General features: G+C 36.2%; 3 non-coding genes and 1 pseudogene across 3 annotated transcripts; all 4 read left to right on the plus strand.

Annotated features, from left to right (window-relative positions):
* Positions 1 to 1,016: 1,016 nt before the first annotated feature.
* LOC144960206 (U1 spliceosomal RNA) lies at positions 1,017 to 1,179 on the plus strand. Its single transcript, XR_013642795.1, has one exon. It is a non-coding gene; the product is annotated as a U1 spliceosomal RNA (small nuclear RNA).
* Positions 1,180 to 2,231: 1,052 nt separating this feature from the next.
* Positions 2,232 to 2,381, plus strand: LOC144960209 (U1 spliceosomal RNA; annotated as a pseudogene).
* Positions 2,382 to 3,901: 1,520 nt separating this feature from the next.
* Positions 3,902 to 4,065, plus strand: LOC144960199 (U1 spliceosomal RNA). Its single transcript, XR_013642789.1, has one exon. It is a non-coding gene; the product is annotated as a U1 spliceosomal RNA (small nuclear RNA).
* Positions 4,066 to 7,470: 3,405 nt separating this feature from the next.
* Positions 7,471 to 7,634, plus strand: LOC144960202 (U1 spliceosomal RNA). Its single transcript, XR_013642792.1, has one exon. It is a non-coding gene; the product is annotated as a U1 spliceosomal RNA (small nuclear RNA).
* Positions 7,635 to 21,319: the final 13,685 nt, after the last annotated feature.

A 21,319-nucleotide genomic window follows, 5' to 3' on the forward strand; every position in this document is an offset into this window, starting at 1 on the left:
TTGAATAGTAGTGAATAGGTATCCCCATTAATAGACTTGAGACCCGATCGTAAAGCTTGTCAATCTCGCCAGTTAACCTGAATTTTCATATTCAAACTTTCAAAATTTTTATTTGCAACATTCAAAACAGAAAGAAATATTCGCGTAGACTGTATGGTGCTAAGTAAAATTCTGACTTTCGTTACTAAACCACACGGCAATATCTATATATGACGTCATTGCCAGCTTCCTTCATAATACCCATTTTATCGACGTGCATTTATTTGCAGGTATTATAACCCATTTCATTAGGGTCATTGTTGTAACTGAAATCTCAAAAAATGACACAAAATATTTTCCATTATATTATTGTTAAACTGGGCCCAATAAAGCGTTCAGATGTCAGACCTGCATAAATATACACGTCGCCTTTTATCTTTTAGTCTATGAATATTACCAATAATTACCCTGTCTCGTTCTTTTCCGGATTATCATCACAGGAATTTATGCCTACCAGATGAAGGGAACTCCTCAAATGATATGTTTATTTCTGCAAGTATCGTCTTTTGTCTTTTCTTTGCAGTTGTTCTTTTCTTTCAAGCTGAAAGCGATATTTTTGTCGGTTATTTTGTAAGACAATGGAAAAGTCCATTTATCAATCAATGAATAATATCCTAAATTTAGTATCGCTAACCGTCACGCTAATCCGTCTTTCAGTTCACGTCATGACGGCTGTCATCTCCATTCCTCACGCAAATCGGCTTTAGGCAAGGGAAATAACTCAATCTTTTCCATGTCAGATATAGACATCTAAAACGCTCTAGTCAATATAACAACAAATTCAACACAATAAGCTAACATTATGCATAAACCCTATGTCAAAAATGGAGCTTGATCAGACAATACAACAAGGATTTTAATATCCATGGTAATTTGGATAATATTTGATAATATACGACAATTTATGCAAATCAATCAAACGCCACGTTTATAATTCGCGATATATCGTCATAAGAATGCTGTTAAAATGGACAATCATACTTACCTGGCACGGAGGCACCCTGATCACGAAGGGGGTCCTCCCAGGGCGAGGCCTTTCCATTGCACTCCGGTTGGGCTGACCCCTGCGATCACCCCAAATGTGGGTGACTCGAGTGCGTAATTTTTGCGTAAGGGGGACTGCGTTCGCGCTATCCCCTGTAACAATGTAAAGACAGATGAGATGGTATAAAGCTTGAATAGTAGTGAATAGGTATCCCCATTAATAGAGACTTGAGACCCGATCGTAAAGCTTGTCAATCTCGCCAGTTAACCTGAATTTTCATATTCAAACTTTCAAAATTTTTATTTTCAACATTCAAAACAGAAAAAAATATTCGCGTAGACTGTATGGTGCTAAGTGAAATTCTGACTTTCGTTACTAAACCACCCGACAATATCTATATATGACGTCATTGCCAGCTTCCTTCATAATACCCATTTTATATACGTGCATTTATTTGCAGGTATTATAACCCATTTCATTAGGGTCATTGTTGTAACTAAAATCTCAAAAAATGACACAAAATATTTTCCATTACATTATTGTTAAACTGGGCACAATAAAGCGTTCAGACGTCAGACTTGCATATAAGTATACGTCGCCTTTTATCTTTTATCCATGAATATTACCAATAATAACCCTGTCTCATTCTTTTCCGGGTTCAGCATCACAGGAATTTATGCCTATCAGATGAAGAGGAACTCCTCAAATAATATGTTTATTTCCCAAGTATCGTCTTTTGTCTTTTCTTTGCAGTTGTTCTTTTCTTTCAAGCTGAAAGCGATATTTTTGTCGGTTATTTTGTATGACAATGGAAAAGTCCATTTATCAATCAATGAATAATATCCTGAATTTAATATAGCTAACCGTCACGCTAATCCGTCTTTCAGTTCACGTCATGACGGCTGTCATCTACATTCCTCACGAAAGTCGGCTTTAGGCAAGGGAAACAACTCAATCTTTTCCATGTCAGATATAGACATCTTAAACGCTCTAGTCAATATAACAACAAAGTCAACAAAATAAGCTAACATTATGCATTCACTCCATGTCAAAAATGGAGCTCGGTCAGACAACACAACAAAGATTCTAATATCCAGGGTAATTTGGATAATATTTGATAATATACGACAATTTATGCAAATCAATCAAACGCCACGTTTATATTTCTCGATATAGCGTTATGAGAATGCTGTTAATTTAGACAATCATACTTACCTGGCACGGGAGGCACCCTGATCACGAAGGGGGTCCTCCCAGGGCGAGGCCTTTCCATTGCACTCCGGTTGGGCTGACCCCTGCGATCACCCCAAATGTGGGTGACTCGAGTGCGTAATTAGTGCTGGGATTACCGCCCAAATCATTACCCGTGGGTGACTTAGGCTAATGTCAAAAAATATTTGTGTGTGTGTGTGGGGAGGGGGGGGGTGTTTATTTATTATTTATTACAAAAAATGAAACGAAACTGAAGTAAGAAACATCGATAATTAACTACAATAAAACCAAAAATACCTGAGATTCCTTTAAAAGATAAGAGTTAATATAGTCTTAATCTGTTGATTCCAAAATTGAATCAAATGTGTGTTAACAAATAAAACAAAAAAACCAATGTAATTGAAAAATAAAGGAGGAAAATCTTTTGAAAAAATGTCATGTAAATGGAAATATGTAAATAAAAATTGTATTACTTCCAATTTTTGTTCAAAAATATTAATTTGTCAACGGAGCCTTCCTTCAAGCAACTTCTTTATCACTGTCAGTTCGGTTTCCATTTGTTGAATCGGGTACTCGTTACCTGCCCCTTTTACCCGAGTACCCGGTTTAACTAGGTAGCCCAATTCAGTTTAGACCCGATCGGGAAGCTTGTCAATCTCGCCAGTTAAGCCGAATTTTGATATTCAAACTTTCAAAAATTTTATTTTCACCATTCAAAAAAAGAAAAAGAAATATATGTAATATATATTTCACCTCTGCTTCCGTGCCTCCATCCTTGACAATTATACTTAGGTACCGTATTGGTGCTGAGTGAAATTCTGAGTTTCGTTACTAAACCACACGACCATATCTATATATAACGTCATTGCCAGCTTCCTTCATAATACCCATTTTATGGACATGCAATTATTTGCAGGTATCATCACCCACTTCATTATGGGCTCATTGTTGTAACTGAAATCTAAAAAATGACACAAAATATTGTCAATTACAATAATGTTAAACTAGGCCCAATAAAGCGTTCGGATGTCAGACCTGCATTTTTGTACACTTCGCCTTTTATCTTTTACTCTATGAATATTACCAATACCAATAATTACCCTGTCTTGTTCGTTTCCGGATCATCATCACAGGAATTATGTCTATCAGATAAAGTGGAACTCCTCAAATGATATTATGTTTATTTCTTCAAGTATCGTCTTTTGTCTTTTCTTTGCAGTTGTTCTTTTCTTTCAAGCTGAAAGCGATATTTTTGTCGGTTATTTTGTATGACAATGTAAATGTCCATTTTCAATCAATGAATAATATCCTTAATGTAGTATCGCTAACCGTCATGCTAATCCGTCTTTCAGTTTACGTCATGACGGCTGTCATCTACATTCCTCACGAAAGTCGGCTTTAGGCAAGGGAAATAACTCAATCTTTTCCATGTCAGATAAAGACATCTTAAACGCTCTAGTCAATATAACATCAAATTCAACAAAATAAGCTAACATTATGCATTCACCCTATGTCAAAAATGAAGCTTGATCAGACAACACAACACAGATTTTAATATACAGGGTAATTTGGATAATATTATACGACAATTTATGCAAATCAACCAAACACCACATTGATAGTACTTGATATATCGTTATAAGAATGCTGTTAAATTAGACAATCATACTTACCTGGCACGGGAGGCACCCTGATCACGAAGGGGGTCCTCCCAGGGCGAGGCCTTTCCATTGCACTCCGGTTGGGCTGACCCCTGCGATCACCCCAAATGTGGGTGACTCGAGTGCGTAATTTTTGCGTCAGGGGGACTGCGTTCGCGCTATCCCCTGTAACAATTTAAAAACAAAGAGTGAGTAGTGAGATGGTAGGTCAAGCTTGATTAGTGTTCTAATCGGTAGCCTCATTAAGTTTAGACGTGAAGCTTGTCAACCTCGCCAGTTATAGTAGGGGGAATTAGGCTAAAACCGTGCAAACTCGGGTTGAAAGCATGAAAATTTGCATACAGTTTGCTAAGACCCATAGAAAAAACATCTGATATAGAACCACTCTGGCAATCAATCATAACGTATCGGTTTAAGGCCTTAGATTTTACCTATTACAGCTATATTAAACAAGGGAAATAACTGCGTTAAAAAATATATTTTCTTCATATTCATTGTATGAGGGAAAATTAGGCTAAAACCGTGCACATTGGGTTGAAATCCTGAAAATTGGCATATAGGTAGCTATGACCCGTATAAATAACACCTGATATAGAACCACTCTGGCAATTTCTCAGAACAGTGCGTTTTTAGCACTTTTATTTTTTCCTATATAGCATTACTTATCCGAGGAAATAACCACAATACAATGTGCGTTCTAAAACTTTAAATACACCGGTAACCATTTACGGTAGCTAACTGATGATTATTTCGTGTTGTAACTAGTAGATAAAAGCGGGAGAGGGGGGAGAGGGAGAGAGAGAGAGAGAGAGAGAGAGAGAGAGAGTTTTACTCATTACTGTACTAACCTAACTAGTAGATAAAATAGGGAGAGGAGGGAGAGGGGGGAGAGGGAGTGAGCGGGAGAGACGGAGAGAGAGAGGAAGAGAGAGAGAGAGAGAGAGAGAGAGAGAGAGACTTTTACTCATTACTGTACTGGCCTAACACCCCCCCTCCACCTCCCCCCACCCCCACCCCATACACACACACCCTTCATCTACACAAGTCCGTGCAAGGCAAAACGGGACCTTATACATCGGGTGCCGATACATTCTCTCTTACATGAACATTTGATGAGTTTTTGGGACATTTTTGACAGTTCTGGAAATAAGCTCCACAGTGGTTCATGTCCATCGTCGCATTTGTTGCAGGGTTCTCTTCTATAAAAGATATAATGTTAGCAAAAGCTCGACTTCTTTCAAGAACTGTGACATCATGATTATCATCAGCAGTGACATCTTTTAAAGCTTGTTTTTTAAAGTATCGTGCATGACAAATTTTATGGTATAGGGCGGTAGTGTGCCTCCTGAGCGACTAAATCTCCTCCGGCAAAAAATGACAACATATCAGAATCTTTTATAGATAACGCTATTTCACGAATATTTTCTTCCATATCTGTTGTCATTACAGAATTGAGTACTCCCGATGCTATGTTTTTACAAAAAAGCACTTTTGTTTATTATAGCCAATCTCTAATTTGAACGTTGTCTCATTATTCTCGTGGGTTGCGAAATATATTCATTCGGTGACTCCTCCAAGTCAAATGACGAAGTTTGGAATTCGTGTATGGCAATTCTTTTAGATTTCTTTAATTCTAATCGCCTAATTTTGTTGGCATTAAATTTTACACGACAAGACTTATGCCACTTAGCATCATTTTGTTTTAAGCTTTCGATAATCTCATTTCTTTCTCATGAATTAAAAACATAGATACATCCAACTTGTTTTCATCACAAACCAAAGAATTGAATTGTGTTAAATCTTCAAAAAGAGTTTCATAGCCTTGCCCTTTGTCATACCTCCTCGACTTAGAGGGACATTATAAACGGTAAATAACGTAAAGTAAATAACTTGCCACAATACCGCATCATAGTGGTTAATGATGATGATAATTATAGCTATGAAAGTGGTATGCATACTCTTTACTGTCATCAAGTTTGACCGAAATAGGTTTTAACTCACGTAAAATGATTATCGCAGTATTTTTGGAAAGAAAAGAAAACAGGAGGAGGGGAGAAGGAGCACTGTCCTTTGTCAACACCGGTTATCGGCATTTATTGAGCTGTGTTCTGCTAGTCTGTTTTGCTCATCTTCCCGTCTGCCCGTCCGTTTTAGAGCAATTGATTATACTTATTAAATCAGATGCAGAAAAAATCTCATATTATAGAATATTGCTCACTAGACGTCCTTTAAAACAAGTGAAATTGAATAGTATTTACGATTAAATAATTTGTATGGTTCGTGAATCGAAAGTAAAGGGAAAGGAAAACATCCGCTTCGACGCTAAAAATAGTCACCAATGGGAATCCAAAGGATAACGTAAAACAACCTTTGGTCGGCTTGCCTCGAATGTTTACACAATAAAAATGAAAGAAATTATTGTCGTCCATTTCAAAATTTTCTAATCTTAAAAAGCTTGTATCTCAACTAATACTGATCTTTCAGAGTGGTTCTATATCATAAATTATAGGGTTTTTGATATTTTACAACATATGTAATTTTCATGCTTTCAACCCTGTTTGCACAATTCAAGGTTTTTTTTGGACCTAATTCCCCCTACTATTAAGCCGAATTTCAAGCTTTCAAAATTTTTATTTTCAGCATTCAAAAAGAAAAAAAGAATCATAGGTAGACTGTATGGTGCTGTGTGAAATTCTGACTTTCGTTTCTAAACCACACGACAATATCTATATAATGACGTCATTGTCTGCTTCCTTCATAATACCCGATTTATCGACGTGCATTTGTTTGCAGGTATCATCACCCACGTCATTATGGGCTCATTGTTGTAACTGAAATCTCAAAAATTGACACAAAATATTGTCCATTACAATAATGTTAAACTAGGCCCAATAAAGCGTTGGGATGTCAGTCCGGCATGTGCACGTTGCCTTTTATCCTTTACTCTATGAATATTATCAATAATTACCCTGTCCCGTTCTTTTCCGTGTTTATCATGACAAGAATTAATGCCTATCAGATGAAGGGGAACTCCTCAAATGATATGTTTATTTCTTCAAGTATCGTCTTTTGTCTTTTTTTCTTTTCTTTTCTTTTTTTTTTTTTTTTTTTTTTTTTTTTTTTTTTTTTTTTTGCAATTGTACTTTTCTTTCAAAATGAAAGCGATATTTTTGTCGATTATTTTGTATGACAATGGAAAAGTCCATTTTCAGTCAATGAATAACATCCTAAATTTAGTATCGCTAACCGTCACGCTAATCCGTCTTTCAGTTCATCTACATTCCTCGCGAAAGTCGGCTTTAGGCAAGGGAAATAACTCAATCTTTTCCATGTCAGATATAGACATCTTAAACGCTCTAGTCAATATAACAACAAATTCAACAAAATAAGCTAACATTATGCATTCACTCCATGTCAAAAATGTAGCTTGATCAGACAACACAACAAAGATTTTAATATACAGCGTAATTTGGATAATATTTGATAATATACGACAATTTATGCAAATCAACCAAACACCACATTGATAGTACTCGATATATCGTTATAAGAATGATGTTAAAATAGACAATCATACTTACCTGGCACGGGAGGCACCCTGATCACGAAGGGGGTCCTCCCAGGGCGAGGCCTTTCCATTGCACTCCGTTTGGGCTGACCCCTGCGATCACCCCAAATGTGGGTGACTCGAGTGCGTAATTTTTGCGTAAGGGGGACTGCGTTCGCGCTATCCCCTGTAACAATTTAAAAACAAAGAGTGAGTAGTGAGATGGTAGGTCAAGCTTGATTAGTGTTCTAATCGGTAGCCTCATTAAGTTTAGACCCGATCATGAAGCTTGTCAACCTCGCCAGTTAAGCCGAATTTCAAACTTTCAAAATTTTTATTTTCAGCATTCAAAAAGAAAAAAAGAATCATAGGTAGACTGTATGGTGCTGTGTGAAATTCTGACTTTCGTTTCTAAACCACACGACAATATCTATATAATGACGTCATTGTCACCTTCCTTCATAATTCCCAATTCATCGACGTGCATTTATTTGCATGTATTATCACCCACGTCATTATGGGTCATTGTTGTAACTGAAATCTCAAAAATTGACACAAAATATTGTCCATTACAATAATGTCAAACTAGGCCCAATAAAGCGTTCGGGTGTCAGTCCGGCATATATGTACACGTCGCCTGTTATCCTTTACTCTATGAATATTATCAATAATTACCCTGTCCCGTTCTTTTCCGGGTTCATCATGACAAGAATTAATGCCTATCAGATGAAGGGGAACTCCTCAAATGATATGTTTATTTCTTCAAGTATCGTCTTTTGTCTTTTTTTTATTTTTTTTTATTTTATGTTTTTTTTTTTTTTTCAGTTGTACTTTTCTTTCAAAATGAAAGCGATATTTTTGTCGATTATATTGTATGACAATGGAAAAGTCCATTTTCAGTCAATGAATAACATCCTAAATTTAGTATCGCTAACCGTCACGCTAATCCGTCTTTCAGTTCATCTACATTCCTCACGAAAGTCTGCTTTAGGCAAGGGAAATAACTCAATCTTTTCCATGTCAGATATACACATCTTAAACGCTCTAGTCAATATAACATCAAATTCAACGAAATAAGCTAACATTATGCATTTATCTCATGTCAAAAATGGAGCTTGGTCAGACAACACAACAAAGATTTTTATATCCAGGGTAATTTGGATAATATTTGATAATATACGACAATTTATGCAAACCAACCAAACACCACATTGATAGTACTCGATATATCGTTATAAGAATGCTGTTAAACTGGTCAATCATACTTACCTGGCACGGGAGGCACCCTGATCACGAAGGGGGTCCTCCCAGGGCGAGGCCTTTCCATTGCACTCCGGTTGGGCTGCAGGGTTGCCAGATTATTTTTCAACAAAATGCCAGGGGAAGACTCAAATAATGCCAAAACACTCAAAAAAATGCCAAAGTCTGTTGCAGGGTTGCCAGTTTGGCATTTTAAATGCCAGATTCCAAAAATCTGGCATTTTTGAAAACCGTTTGGCATTAGAAAAATCATTTGGCATTTGGCATTTTCATTTGGCATTTTCTTTTCTTGTATATTATACTTCAAATGACACCTTTTCTTAATTATTTCTAAACGCGTAAAAACAAACATCTTCACATTTCTTTTTCATTCTTAAAATCCAACCGTGGTGTAGTGGTTTAGCACTCCACTTAGTAGTCAGTAGGTAAATAATTACCCCAACAGGAAATTTAGTATAATTCAAAAAAAAAAAAAAAAAAAAAAAAAAAAGAAAAGAAAACACGCAAGCCACCAGGATATGATAGTAAATTGTCTATCAAAAGTGAGTAGTTTTCTTAGTGGGGGTGGGAGTCAACAGACTTTGGCATCTTTTTGAGTGTTTTGGCATTTTTTGAGTCTTCCCCTGGCATTTTGTTGAAAAATAATCTGGCAACCCTGGTCTGTTGACTCCCACCCCCACTAAGAAAACTACTCACTTTTGATAGACAATTTACTATCATATCCTGGTGGCTTGCGTGTTTTCTTTTCTTTCTTTTTTTTTTTTTTTTTTTTTTTTTTTTTTGAATTATACTAAATTTCCTGTTGGGGTAATTTTTTACCTACTGACTACTAAGTGGAGTGCTAACCCACTACACCACGGTTGGATTTTAAGAATGAAAAAGAAATACATTAACATGAAAGGTAAATACGTAAACAGTTAAGTAAGGTGTCATTTGAAGTATAATATACCAGAAAATAAAATGCCAAATGAAAATGCCAAATGCCAAATGATTTTTCTAATGCCAAACGGTTTTCAAAAATGCCAGATTTTTGGAATCTGGCATTTAAAATGCCAAACTGGCAACCCTGTTGGGCTGACCCCTGCGATCACCCCAAATGTGGGTGACTCGAGTGCGTAATTTTTGCGTAAGGGGGACTGCGTTCGCGCTATCCCCTGTAACATTTTAAAGACATGAGATGGTAGGCTAGTAGTGTTTTCGCCAGTTAAGCCGAATTTTGATTTTCAAACTTTCAAATTTTCTATCTCAGCATTCAAAAATGAAAAAAAAATATATATATAATAGGTAGGCTATACCGAATGGTGCTGAGTGAAATTCTGACTTTCACACGACAATATCTATAGATGACGTCACTGCCAGCTTCCTAATACCCGTTAAAATATTTCAAAATTTTGCAAAGAAAATGCTGAATTTTGCAGAAGAAAATAAGTAAATTTTTCAAAAATTGTGCAGGTATCTAAATAGGTTGTATCAGACCTAACAACCAACTACATGTAACCCATGTAATACAATATCACCGCGGAATTAGGCAATTTCAAACTCAAAATTATGGAACAAAAAATGGCATATTAATTTTGCCAGAAATTATGCTGATTTGGAAATAGGCACAAAGTTGAGAAAACAAAATTACAATAAAAAATCTTCATCATCGCGGGGAACTCAAGTTTCGCAAAAAGAAAAGAATCAAAGAATTTGTCCCAAAATATCAGAAATTTTACCCTAATTTTTCGGCCGCAAGCTGTGCAAAAAACTGTGGGGCCAAGACTATACACGTTAAAGGTTGCACACCGTTTAGTGTGTAAGTATGTTTAATTTGTCTGGTGGAGCATTTTACCTAACATAGTATCAATAGGTATCAGGTCTCCTTCTAAATGTCAATTCAAATGTGTTGCTGCTGGCTGGGGACATGTAAAGCGATTTGAGCACGGTTAGTCTTTAGTGGATATTGCTCTACACCAACGCTCAAAATTTTGTTTTTTTAGTTTGCGTTTGTTTGGTTGTTTTTAGTTCTTGTGTGTGTGTGTGTGTGTGTGCGTTTGTGTTGTGTGTGTGTACGTGTGTGTGTGCGTGCGTGTGTGTGTTTGTGTGTGTATGCTTTTTTTTGAGCCCCGATCTATTTATTTGCTTCATCAGTTCAAGGTGTCTTGTCCTGTCGGACATCTGAGGCAGGGATGGGTGATTGCTGCCACTGTTTTGTTTTTAAGGGTTTTACGGCTCTTGCGACACATTTAATTTAGGTCATTTCAGTGTCAGTAAAACGGAAGACAATAAGATAGTTTTTTAAAAAGTTATAGATAAGCACCAAAGAAAAAGTAAGACAAAGGGGAATGGCACAAATAGGGAATGGATGTAGATTCCAAGAGCACACTATCTGTATGCATAGTTTGATATCACCTATGCCTCATCCTGACTCAAGCAGCCACTAGTCCCCACTAGGAGGAATACCCTCAAAGGTTTACAAATCATATGTTCAAAAAAAAAAAAAAAAAAAGAAAATAAAGAAATTACAGTACATAACAGAGAGATGATTCGCAAAAAATATAATCACCCTAAAACCAATAGTATGCATTTGACTGTTTCCCTTCTAAGCCAAGCCAGGACAAAACCAAGTAATCAAATCTCATTCCAAGACAAAGATAGAAAGCAAGTAGGGAAGACATACATAGGGGGATAGAAGTCGCAGCGAGTGACCTTCTGCCCACAATGGGAGGTCAAGGTAACAACCCCAAGGCTTCGAATTTATCAATCTTTCATTCTGACAGAACTGGAAAGAAACGACGTCAGTGTACTTATTATTTACAGGTCCGATAATCCAAAGCATTTTGGGCTCATTGCTATAGTGGAAATACTTTCAAATCAACAGAAAATATCGGCCATTACAACAAAGACAAAACAAGCCCAACAAATACTGTTTGTTTTTGTTTTTTGTTTTTAAGGGTTTTACGGCGCTTGCAACACATAAAGGTCATATCAGCGCCAGTAAAAAGGAAGAAAATGGGATTGTAAAAAGTTCTAGAATTACAATTAAAGAAACCAAGAGAAAGTAAGACAAAGGGAGAACTAGGAACAAATAGGGATCAGATGTAGATTCCAAGAGCATACCTTCAATGTACTTAGTTTGAGATCACCTATAAGTCTCATCCGGACACAAGCACAAAATCCAACAAGGAGGAATACACTCAAATGCTTACATTATACATTAAAAATAAATAAATAATACATGACAGAGAGATGATTTACAAGGAAAAAAATATCATCTCCCAAAAAAATATCTATGCATTTGACTGTTTCCCTCCCAGCTAGGACTCCGGCCAGGGCCAAGACAAAACCAAGTAATCTCATTCCAAGACAAAGACAGAGAGCATGTTGGAAAACAGATATAAGGGGATAGAAGACACAGTATGTACCTCCCTGCCCACTATGGGAGGTCAGGATCCCCACCCAGTACAAATACTGTGTACGTTAAAAAGAAACAAATTATTTTTTTTTAACAAACTAAAAAAGAAAAAAAATCCAGCAAAACAAAACAAAAGTATAATATGTTAAAAATGTTTATTTGATTTTATGTAAATTCATAATAATTATCAATACTGATTGAATTTTAACATATTTACAACAATTTAAAATAAAATTTCACTATTTATTATAATAACAAATAATCAAAACATTATAATGCTTTTAAAATAACATGCTCTCTTAGTTAATTTCAATAATCAAAATTAAAGAGAAAACAAAGTATGCTAATGCTACAAAACTTTTTTAGAAAGTGCAACAAAGTGGAAAACGAAGCACGTATAAGTACAATATATGCCTTAGGCGGACAATAATAATAATAATAATAATAATAATAATAATAATATAATAATAATAATAATAATAATAATATAATAATAATAATAATAATAATAATAATAATAATAATAATAATAATAATAATAATAATAATAATAATAATAATAATAATAATAATAATAATAATAATAATAATAATAATAATAATAATGCACATAACCATACATCTTCAACACAAAAACAAAGTTTTCCCCTATTATTCTCCACTCTGATGTTTTTGCTTTTTTGTTATTAAGGGTTTTACGGCGCTTGCAACACATTAAGGTCATATAAGCGCCAGTAAAAAGGAAGAAAATGGGATAGTAAAAAGTTCTAGAATTACAATTAAAGCACAAAAGAAAAGGTGAGACAAAGGGGAATTGGTTCAAATAGGGAACAGGTGTAGATTCCAAGAGCACACCGTCAAAGTACTTAGTTTGAGATCACCCAAAAGTCTCATCCAGACACAAGCACAGGCCCGAACTAAGAGGAACACACTCAAATGCTTACAAATCATATAATATTTTTTTTGTTTTTTTTGTTTGTTTGTTGCTTTAGGTCTCTTCCAACACAATTGAGGTTATATGAGAGACCGCTGAAACAAAAAAACAAGCAATCTAACAAAAATAGTACAAATGTCAATCAAAATCATAACCTAAAGATATCATAAGCTAAATTATAAATAACCAAGAACAAACAGGCAGAGGATTTACAGGAAAAAAAATATCCCCTGTCAAAAATACAATCACAAACCAAAGAAGCAGGATAGGCTAGTAAAGATAAGAAGAAACGACATCACTATCGGATCGTACACCCATGCGAACATCATAGGTATATGATTCAAGGGTGATGCTCCCATCCAACCACCCGCAAATCATATAATATAATATGTAAACTAAACATAATACAATGCATAACCGAGAGATGATTTACAAGGAAAAAAAATCACCTCCCAAAACAATAACTATGCATTTGACTGTTTCCCTCCCAGCCAGGACTCTGACCAGGGCCAGGAAAAAAACCAAGCAATCTCATTCCAAGACAAAGACAAAAAGCATGTTGGAAAATAGATATATGGGGATAGAAGACACAGTATGTACCTCCCTGCCCGCTATGGTCAGGATCCCCACCCAGTCTCCACTCTGAATTCTTTCATATGTCTCCTCGGTCTCAAATATAGATCATCTAAAAGTCTTATCTAAACATAAGCACGGAATTCCACTAAAAAGAGTATTACTCTCAAATGTTTACGCAATATTATTTTTTTTAAAAACAAAACAACTTTATCAGTACAAATCAGAGAGCTGATTTTAAAGTTTTAAATGTTTCATCTCTCAAAACTAATAATAATAATAATAATAATAATAATAATAATAATAATAATAATAATAATAATAATTAATTATTATTATTATTATTATTATTATTATTATTATTATTATATTTATATAAGAGGGTAGCGTAGCTCTGTGGTCTGGTCTTTACTTCGTACCCGAAAGGTACCGAGTTCGATCACCCCCCGCTGCGCTCTGTGGCCTTGAGCAAGGCACCTCGTCCTAGCTCAATTTGCAGCGCTGCATTGCGGCTTAAGCCTGGGTTATTCCAGTCTTCTCTTGGAACAGATCCTCGAGATAAATTTCCCCTATGGGATGAATAAAGGGAATCTTTTTTTTTTAAAATTTTTATATAGACTGTTTCCCTCTCAGTCAAGGACTCTGGCCTGGGCCAGGAGAAAACAAAGTAATCTCATTCCAAGACAAAGACAATTAGGAACCCGGGAAAGTTAAAGGGGTATAAAAGACAGTCAATAACTTAACACAGTCAACTGCTGTGTTGATGAACACATTGTGGTTACAAAAATTCATTAATACAAGAAGTCACTTAAGCATGTTTGTTTTGTTTGTTTTTAAGGGTTTTACGGCGCTTGCAACACATTTAGGTTATACCAGCGCCAGTAAAAAGGAAGAATATGGGATAGTAAAAAGTTCTAGAATTACAATTAAAGCACCCAAGAAAAAGTAAGACATAGGGGAACTGGGGATAAATAGGGATCAGATGTAGATTCCAAGAGCATACCACCAATGTACATAGTTTGAGATCACCTATAACTCTCATCCGGACACGAGCACAAAATCCAACAAAGAGAAATACATTCAAATGCTTACATTTCATTATACATTCAAAATAACAAATATAATAATACATAACCAGAGAGATGATTTACAAGGAAAAAAATATCTCCCAAAACAATAAATATGCATTTGACTGTTTCCCTCCCCGTTAAGGACTCCGGCCAGGGTCGGGACAAAACCAAGCAATCTCATACCAAGACAAAGACAGAAAGCAAATTGGAAAACAGCTATAAGGGGATAGAAGACACAGTATGTACCTCCCTGCCCACTATGGGAGGTCAGGAACCCCACCCAGCACTTAAGCATGACAGTGCAACCAAAATCAACAACATATATTAGTTCTATATCGTTTGCCTTTTAAATGTCCAATTATCCTCTCTACTAACGAAAGAGTGAAAATGGAAAGGCTTCGTCTAGGAACAAAACATTGTCTGTTTTGTTCCCATACGAAGCCTTTCCATTTTCACTCTTTCGTTAGTATTTTACGATCACCGGCTTCAGGCAGCCCTTATCGTTTTCCAATTATCCTCTCTGTATGGTCAAGTTATTTAAGTGCCCGAGAAGCTTTGAAGTGATAAAAACAAAACAAAACAAAACAGAATTTCAAAAAAAAATAAAAAAAATAGAGCATTTATATAGCGCAATATCAACTTAACATGCTCAAAGTGCTTTACAAGGTGTCCCCAGCCAACAGCAACACTTAACACAAAGGACGATACAAGACATGATGCCTGTTAGGCAATATTACAATTTGTGCAGAGACAACGCTGTTAACGGACACGTACTCATTTTACACTTGAGTACAGTGAGAGAATGCCAGTAAAGAGCCTTTCCAAGATTCAACTATGTACCGCTCAAGAGCGGATCTCGAACCCTGGCCTTCTGAACTGTGATACAAGACACTTGCCTTCGGACCGGTAGGTCCCTGGTTTGAGTCACCTCTTGGCACCACAACAGTTGAGACATTGAAAAAAAACCCTCCTCACTCACATTCTCTCACTGCACTCAATGTAAAATAAGTACTTGGCCGGAAATAAAGATGACCGTGCCAAAAAATTTTTTTCAATGTCATAACGGCGTGTCACGTCTTGTCCAACATGTTACGTGCTGTTGTTGGTTTGAAACCCCTTGTAAAGTACTTTGAGAACATTTTGTGGTTGTTGCACTGCAAAAATATCAAGTGTTATTGTTTTCTCTATGTTATTACTGCTACATTTTCTATTGAGCCCGTAGAGAAAAAGCTGATGATATTCTCTGATTGACTGCCTATATGGTAAGTTGCTGTACTAAAATCTTCAACATTAAAAATTATTTACACATAGTTTTTATAATCTTTATCTACAACTTCTTCAAGATTTCCTGCGATAAACAAACTTGGATTCTATAAATCTGATAGGTTAATCTTTTGCATGTTTGTTTTTAAGGGGACTACGGCGCTTGCAACATATTTAGGTTATAGCAGCGCCAGTTAACAGAAAGAAAATGGGATACCTAGTCAAAAGATTCTAGATTTACAATTAAAATCACACAAGAAAAAGTAAGACAAAGGGGATTAAGTTCATATAGGGAACAGATATAATAGAATCCAAGAGCATACCAACAATGTGCATAGTTTGAGATCACCTATAAGTCTCATCCAGCCATGAGCACAGGATCCCACCCACTATGACTAAGAGGAACACATTCAAATGCGTGCATTATACATTCAAAACCACAAATATAATATGTACATTACAGAGAGATGATTCACGTGGAAAAAAATATCATCTCCCCAAACGTTAACTATACATTTGATTGTTTCCCTCTCAGCCAAGAACCCAACAAGGGAAAGGACAAAACCAAGTTATCTCATTCCAAGAACTAAACTCTTTAACTCTAAACATTATTTACATGCAGTTTTGATAATAAAAATAAAAATTGTTATGTACAATTTCTCCAAGATTTCAAGCGATAAACACACTTGGATTATATCCGTTTCATAGGTTAATCTGTGAAGCCCTAGCCTTCACTCACAAGCAAAGGGTTGATCCCAGTATCCCCGTCAGAGTCTTTTTATCACCTCTCTGTTCACATTTAAAAGTAACTCATGGTTAAATCTAGTACAAAGTACTTTTTAATTAACTAGCATCCTATTCAAAGGGTAGCAGGCAATTCGTATCACCCATTTAACACTAAACAAACATTTACATCTTTCATTGGATGATTCATTGTTTTTGTTTGTTTTTAAGAGTTTTACGGCGCTTGCAACACATTAAGGTCATATCAGCGCCAGTAAAAAGGAAGAAAATGGAAAAGTAAAAAGTTCTAGAATTACAATTAAAGCACCCAAGAAAAGGTAAGACAAAGGGGAATTGGTTCAAATAGGAAACAGATGTAGATTCCAAGAGCAAACTATCAAAGTACTTTGTTTGAGATCACCTAAAAGTCTCATCCAGACACAAGCACAGGCCCCCACTAAGAAGAACACACTCAAATGTTTACAAATTATATATAACACGTAAACAAACATAATACAGTTCATAACAGAGAGATGATTTACAAGGAAAAAAATATCATCTCCCAAAACTAACTCTACATATGACTGTTTCCCTCTCAGCCAGGACATCCGACCAGGGCCAGAAAAAAACCAAGCAATCTCATACCAAGACAAAGACAGAAAGCATGTTGGAAAACAGCCTAAAGGGGATAGAAGACACGGTAAGTACCTCCCTGCCCACTGTGGAGGTAGGGAACCCCACCCAGGATGATTCATTGAATTTCCCACTGTTGCATACTCTTCGATTAACCCGTTAACTGCAGTACTCTGGAAAAACATGGATTTAAAAATTTGGCCAGAAAACTCATCCTTCAAATATCAATCGATTTAAATGACCCTCATCTTGGCATAAAAATCTCAAACCTGGGATATCAAAGAAGACTTCGTGAAGTCCCAGGTTTGAGAGTTTTTGCCAAGATGGGGGTCATTTAAATTGATCAATATTTGAAGGACGAGTTTTCTGGCCAAATTTTTAAATACATATCTACATGTTTTTCCAGAGCACACCAGTTAACTGTTTGTTTGTTTGTTTGTTTGTTTGTTTGTTTTTGAGGGTTTTACCGCGCTTGCAACACATTAAGGTCATATCAGCGCCAGTAAAAAGGAAGAAAATGGGGTAGTAAAAAGTTCTAGAATTACAATTAAAGCATTCAAGAAAAGGTAAGACAAAGGGGAATTGGTTCAAATAGGAAACAGATGTAGATTCCAAGAGCAAACTATCAAAGTACTTAGTTTGAGATCACCTAAAAGTCTCATCTAGACTCAAGCACAGGCCCCCACTAAGAGGAATACAATCAAATTCAAATGTGTTAACAAATCATATATACATAATATGTAAACAAAGCATAATACAGTGCATAACAGAGAGATGATTTACAAGGAAAAAAATATTATCTCCCAAAACTATCTATACATTTGACTATTGACTATTTCCCTCTCAGTAAGGGCATCCGGCCAGGACCAGGACAAAACCATGTATGTAATCTCATTCCAAGACAAAGACAGAAAGCAAGTTGAAAAACAGATATAGGGGGATAGAAGACACAGTGAGTACCTCCCTGCCCACTATGGGAGGCCAGGAACCCCAACCAGAGACCAAGAACTAATCCAAACAGGAATGATTATTATTATAGAAACAAAAGGTTATCACATTGTTCTTTTTCCATCCATTATTTCCCCATTGTTAACAACAGTATGCTTTCATTTTTCATGGTTTCTTGGAAACACTTCCGTAAACTAACACTATATATTTGATAGTTCCCTCTCAGCCAGAGACTCCGGCAAAGGCCAGGACAAAACCGAGAAATCCCATTCCAAGACAATTACAGAAAAAGATTTTTTTTAAAACAAAAAAAACATATACAGAGGGACAGAAGATACAGCGATTGACCTCTTGCCCACCATGGGAGGTCAAAATACCCCACTCAGCAATCTCTTATGAAAACATGTAGATCTATACAGTTTTAACAATTTGATATAAGGGGGTTGCACTGAATAACACGATGAACTCAAGACAGACTACATTCAGAAAAAGTGTGGAACGGGCACTTGTATCAATTGGATAGAGCATTTATATAGCGCAATATCCACTTAACATGCTCAAAGTGCTCAAAGGGGTCCCTGGCCAACAGCAACACTTAACATGTAGGATGGGATATGACGCCTGTTAGGCGATATTACATTTTTTTTTCGGACAGACACAACGCTGTTAACGGTCAGGTACTCATTTTACACCTGAGTGCGGTGAGAAAAAGTGAGTAAAGAGCCTTTTCCAAGGGCTCAACTATGCGCCGAGAGTGAGACTCGAACCCAGGACCTTCCGATCCGAAAGCGAGTGTCATACCACTAGACCACATAGCCGCACGATCCACAATTGGATCTTGAGTTTGGCACTGACCCCGTGACTTTTTATTCTCTGTTTTCATCTGGCACTTCTCAATACCCTATTTTTTATCATCACAGACTACATTATAATTATAGGAATGATTGACTGTATATAATAAAACACATCTCCACATTTAATGTGGATTTGGATTGTATCATCAGCATCGTTATATTATTTGCTTGTCAGATAACAATAAACAAATACTCCATCACTGGCTATTCCCTGAGTTGAAGTAAAAACAATTTTAACATCATGAATTTCATTAAGAAAGCATACACATGATTAACCCCTTGTAAAACGTTTTGATCACGTTTTTGTGGATATTAGAAGCACTATAGATTATTACTATAAAAGCTCGTTTCTTTTCATTTTTATAAAAATAGTTTGATCCAATTAAAGCATACTTTTCATATTTTGACCCAAATCAAAGCACACATTTTTATGATTGAACCCAAAAAACAGCACACTTTTTTCATATTTTGACTCGATTTAAAGCATACTTTTTCATATTTCCAATTGTTACTTAAAATCGTATTTTCACGCCAAGAAGCATGATGCAATATGGAAAAGTTACCTTAACTCTCTCCTTACTGATCCTTTTCAGTATTTTCCCAAAATGACAGGCTTACCCAGCAGAAAAATTGATTCTTTAAACTAAAAAAAAACTCTCTATAAAACAACATTATGTTGCTATAATCAAACAAAGATCATTCTTCAAAGTTTGTGATGTACAAAATAAATCTGAAAAAGACAAAATGTATATTTTGTCGTAACAAATGTGACGATTTTGATGCAGGTGGTAAGGAGAGGGTTAAAATATCAAAACAATAATAACACGGATGGAAGCTTTAATTTAGTCTATGAAGACAAAGGAGAAACGATGTGGATGTTTTGAGTTTCTTTTTTTATCAACAAAACACAACGAATGAAATACCGTACTATGGATGAATTGGAATATAATAATATAATCATTATCATTCCTGTTTAGTGTTTTATGATGATGATGATGATGATGATGATGTTGTTGTTGATGCTGTTTTTTCGATGACTACGATGTTACTAGTGTGCATCTGTGTGAGTGTGTCTATGTCAATATTGTATTGTTATAAATGTGCAACCAAATGACAAATTGCCATCTTTTTTTAGGACAATAAAGATTTATTATTATTATTCATTGTGTTTTGTAGACAGAGAAAAACAGAAACGTCCACATCATCTGTCTTCGTAAATCAAAGTGATGCGTCCATTCCATTTTATTATTGTTATTAATTTCTTCGAGTTTCAAGCAGCAGCAGATGTATTTTATCCAATAAATATCATATCATTCATTAAGAATACACTAAAGCATGGTTTCCTCAAACTCGTACAATTTCCTCAAACTCGTTCGGTTCCCCCAAACTCATTCGAATGTCAAAAAAATTTTCCTCTTATTCTTTCTACAGTTTCCTCGAACTTCTTTTGCATGTCCCAAGGAGTTTGTGGAAACTGTGCTCAAATGTAGAGCATTCTGGTTCTAGCAAGGAACAGTCAGGCATTGATATCATTCAACAGATCCAGGCCTGTCCTAAAAGGGGTCCCAATAGCTCAAGTTGGTAGAGCCCTCGCTTCAAACGCAAAGGGACTGTGATCGATCCAACGTGCAGTCATGATTTTTCTCTGACACCCACCACCCCCCCCCCCTCCTTTGTCCACCCAGCAGTGATTGGGCAGCTGGGTTTATTAGATCTGGCAGAAAGCACTTTGCAATAGACTAGCGTCCTATCCAACGGTTAATAAGCAATTGCTATTGTCCCGTTTCACGGTATAGAAACCGGGATCGATAGAGTCAGGCTCCATGGGTCAAATGGCTCTGAATGACTTCTTCGGCCTGTCCCATTCAATCACAATTCAAATCAGCTGTCTCAGCCAACCATGAAATATTCCTTATGGACTGTGGTTCTTCAGAGCCATGAGGTATGAGGCCCATGGAGCCGGAGTTTATCCCGGTTTCTATAGCGTGAAATGGACGATAGCAAATGCTAGATGCCCCTAGGATAGGACACGAGTCTATCGCAAAGTACTTTCCACCAGATTTAACAGGTCCAGCTACCTAATCCACTGTTGGGTGGACAGGGGGGTTGGGAAAAAAAGAAATCGCGACTTCACCTGGAATCGATCTCAGTCACTTTGCTTGTGAAGGGAGTGCTCTACCGACTGAGCTATCGGGACCTCCCTTATCCATTGAATGTCAA

The sequence above is a fragment of the Berghia stephanieae genome, chromosome 14, assembly GCF_034508935.2.
Source record: "Berghia stephanieae isolate SIO BIC M18660-M18661 chromosome 14, UCSD_Bste_1.3, whole genome shotgun sequence".
Taxonomy (NCBI): domain Eukaryota; kingdom Metazoa; phylum Mollusca; class Gastropoda; order Nudibranchia; family Aeolidiidae; genus Berghia; species Berghia stephanieae.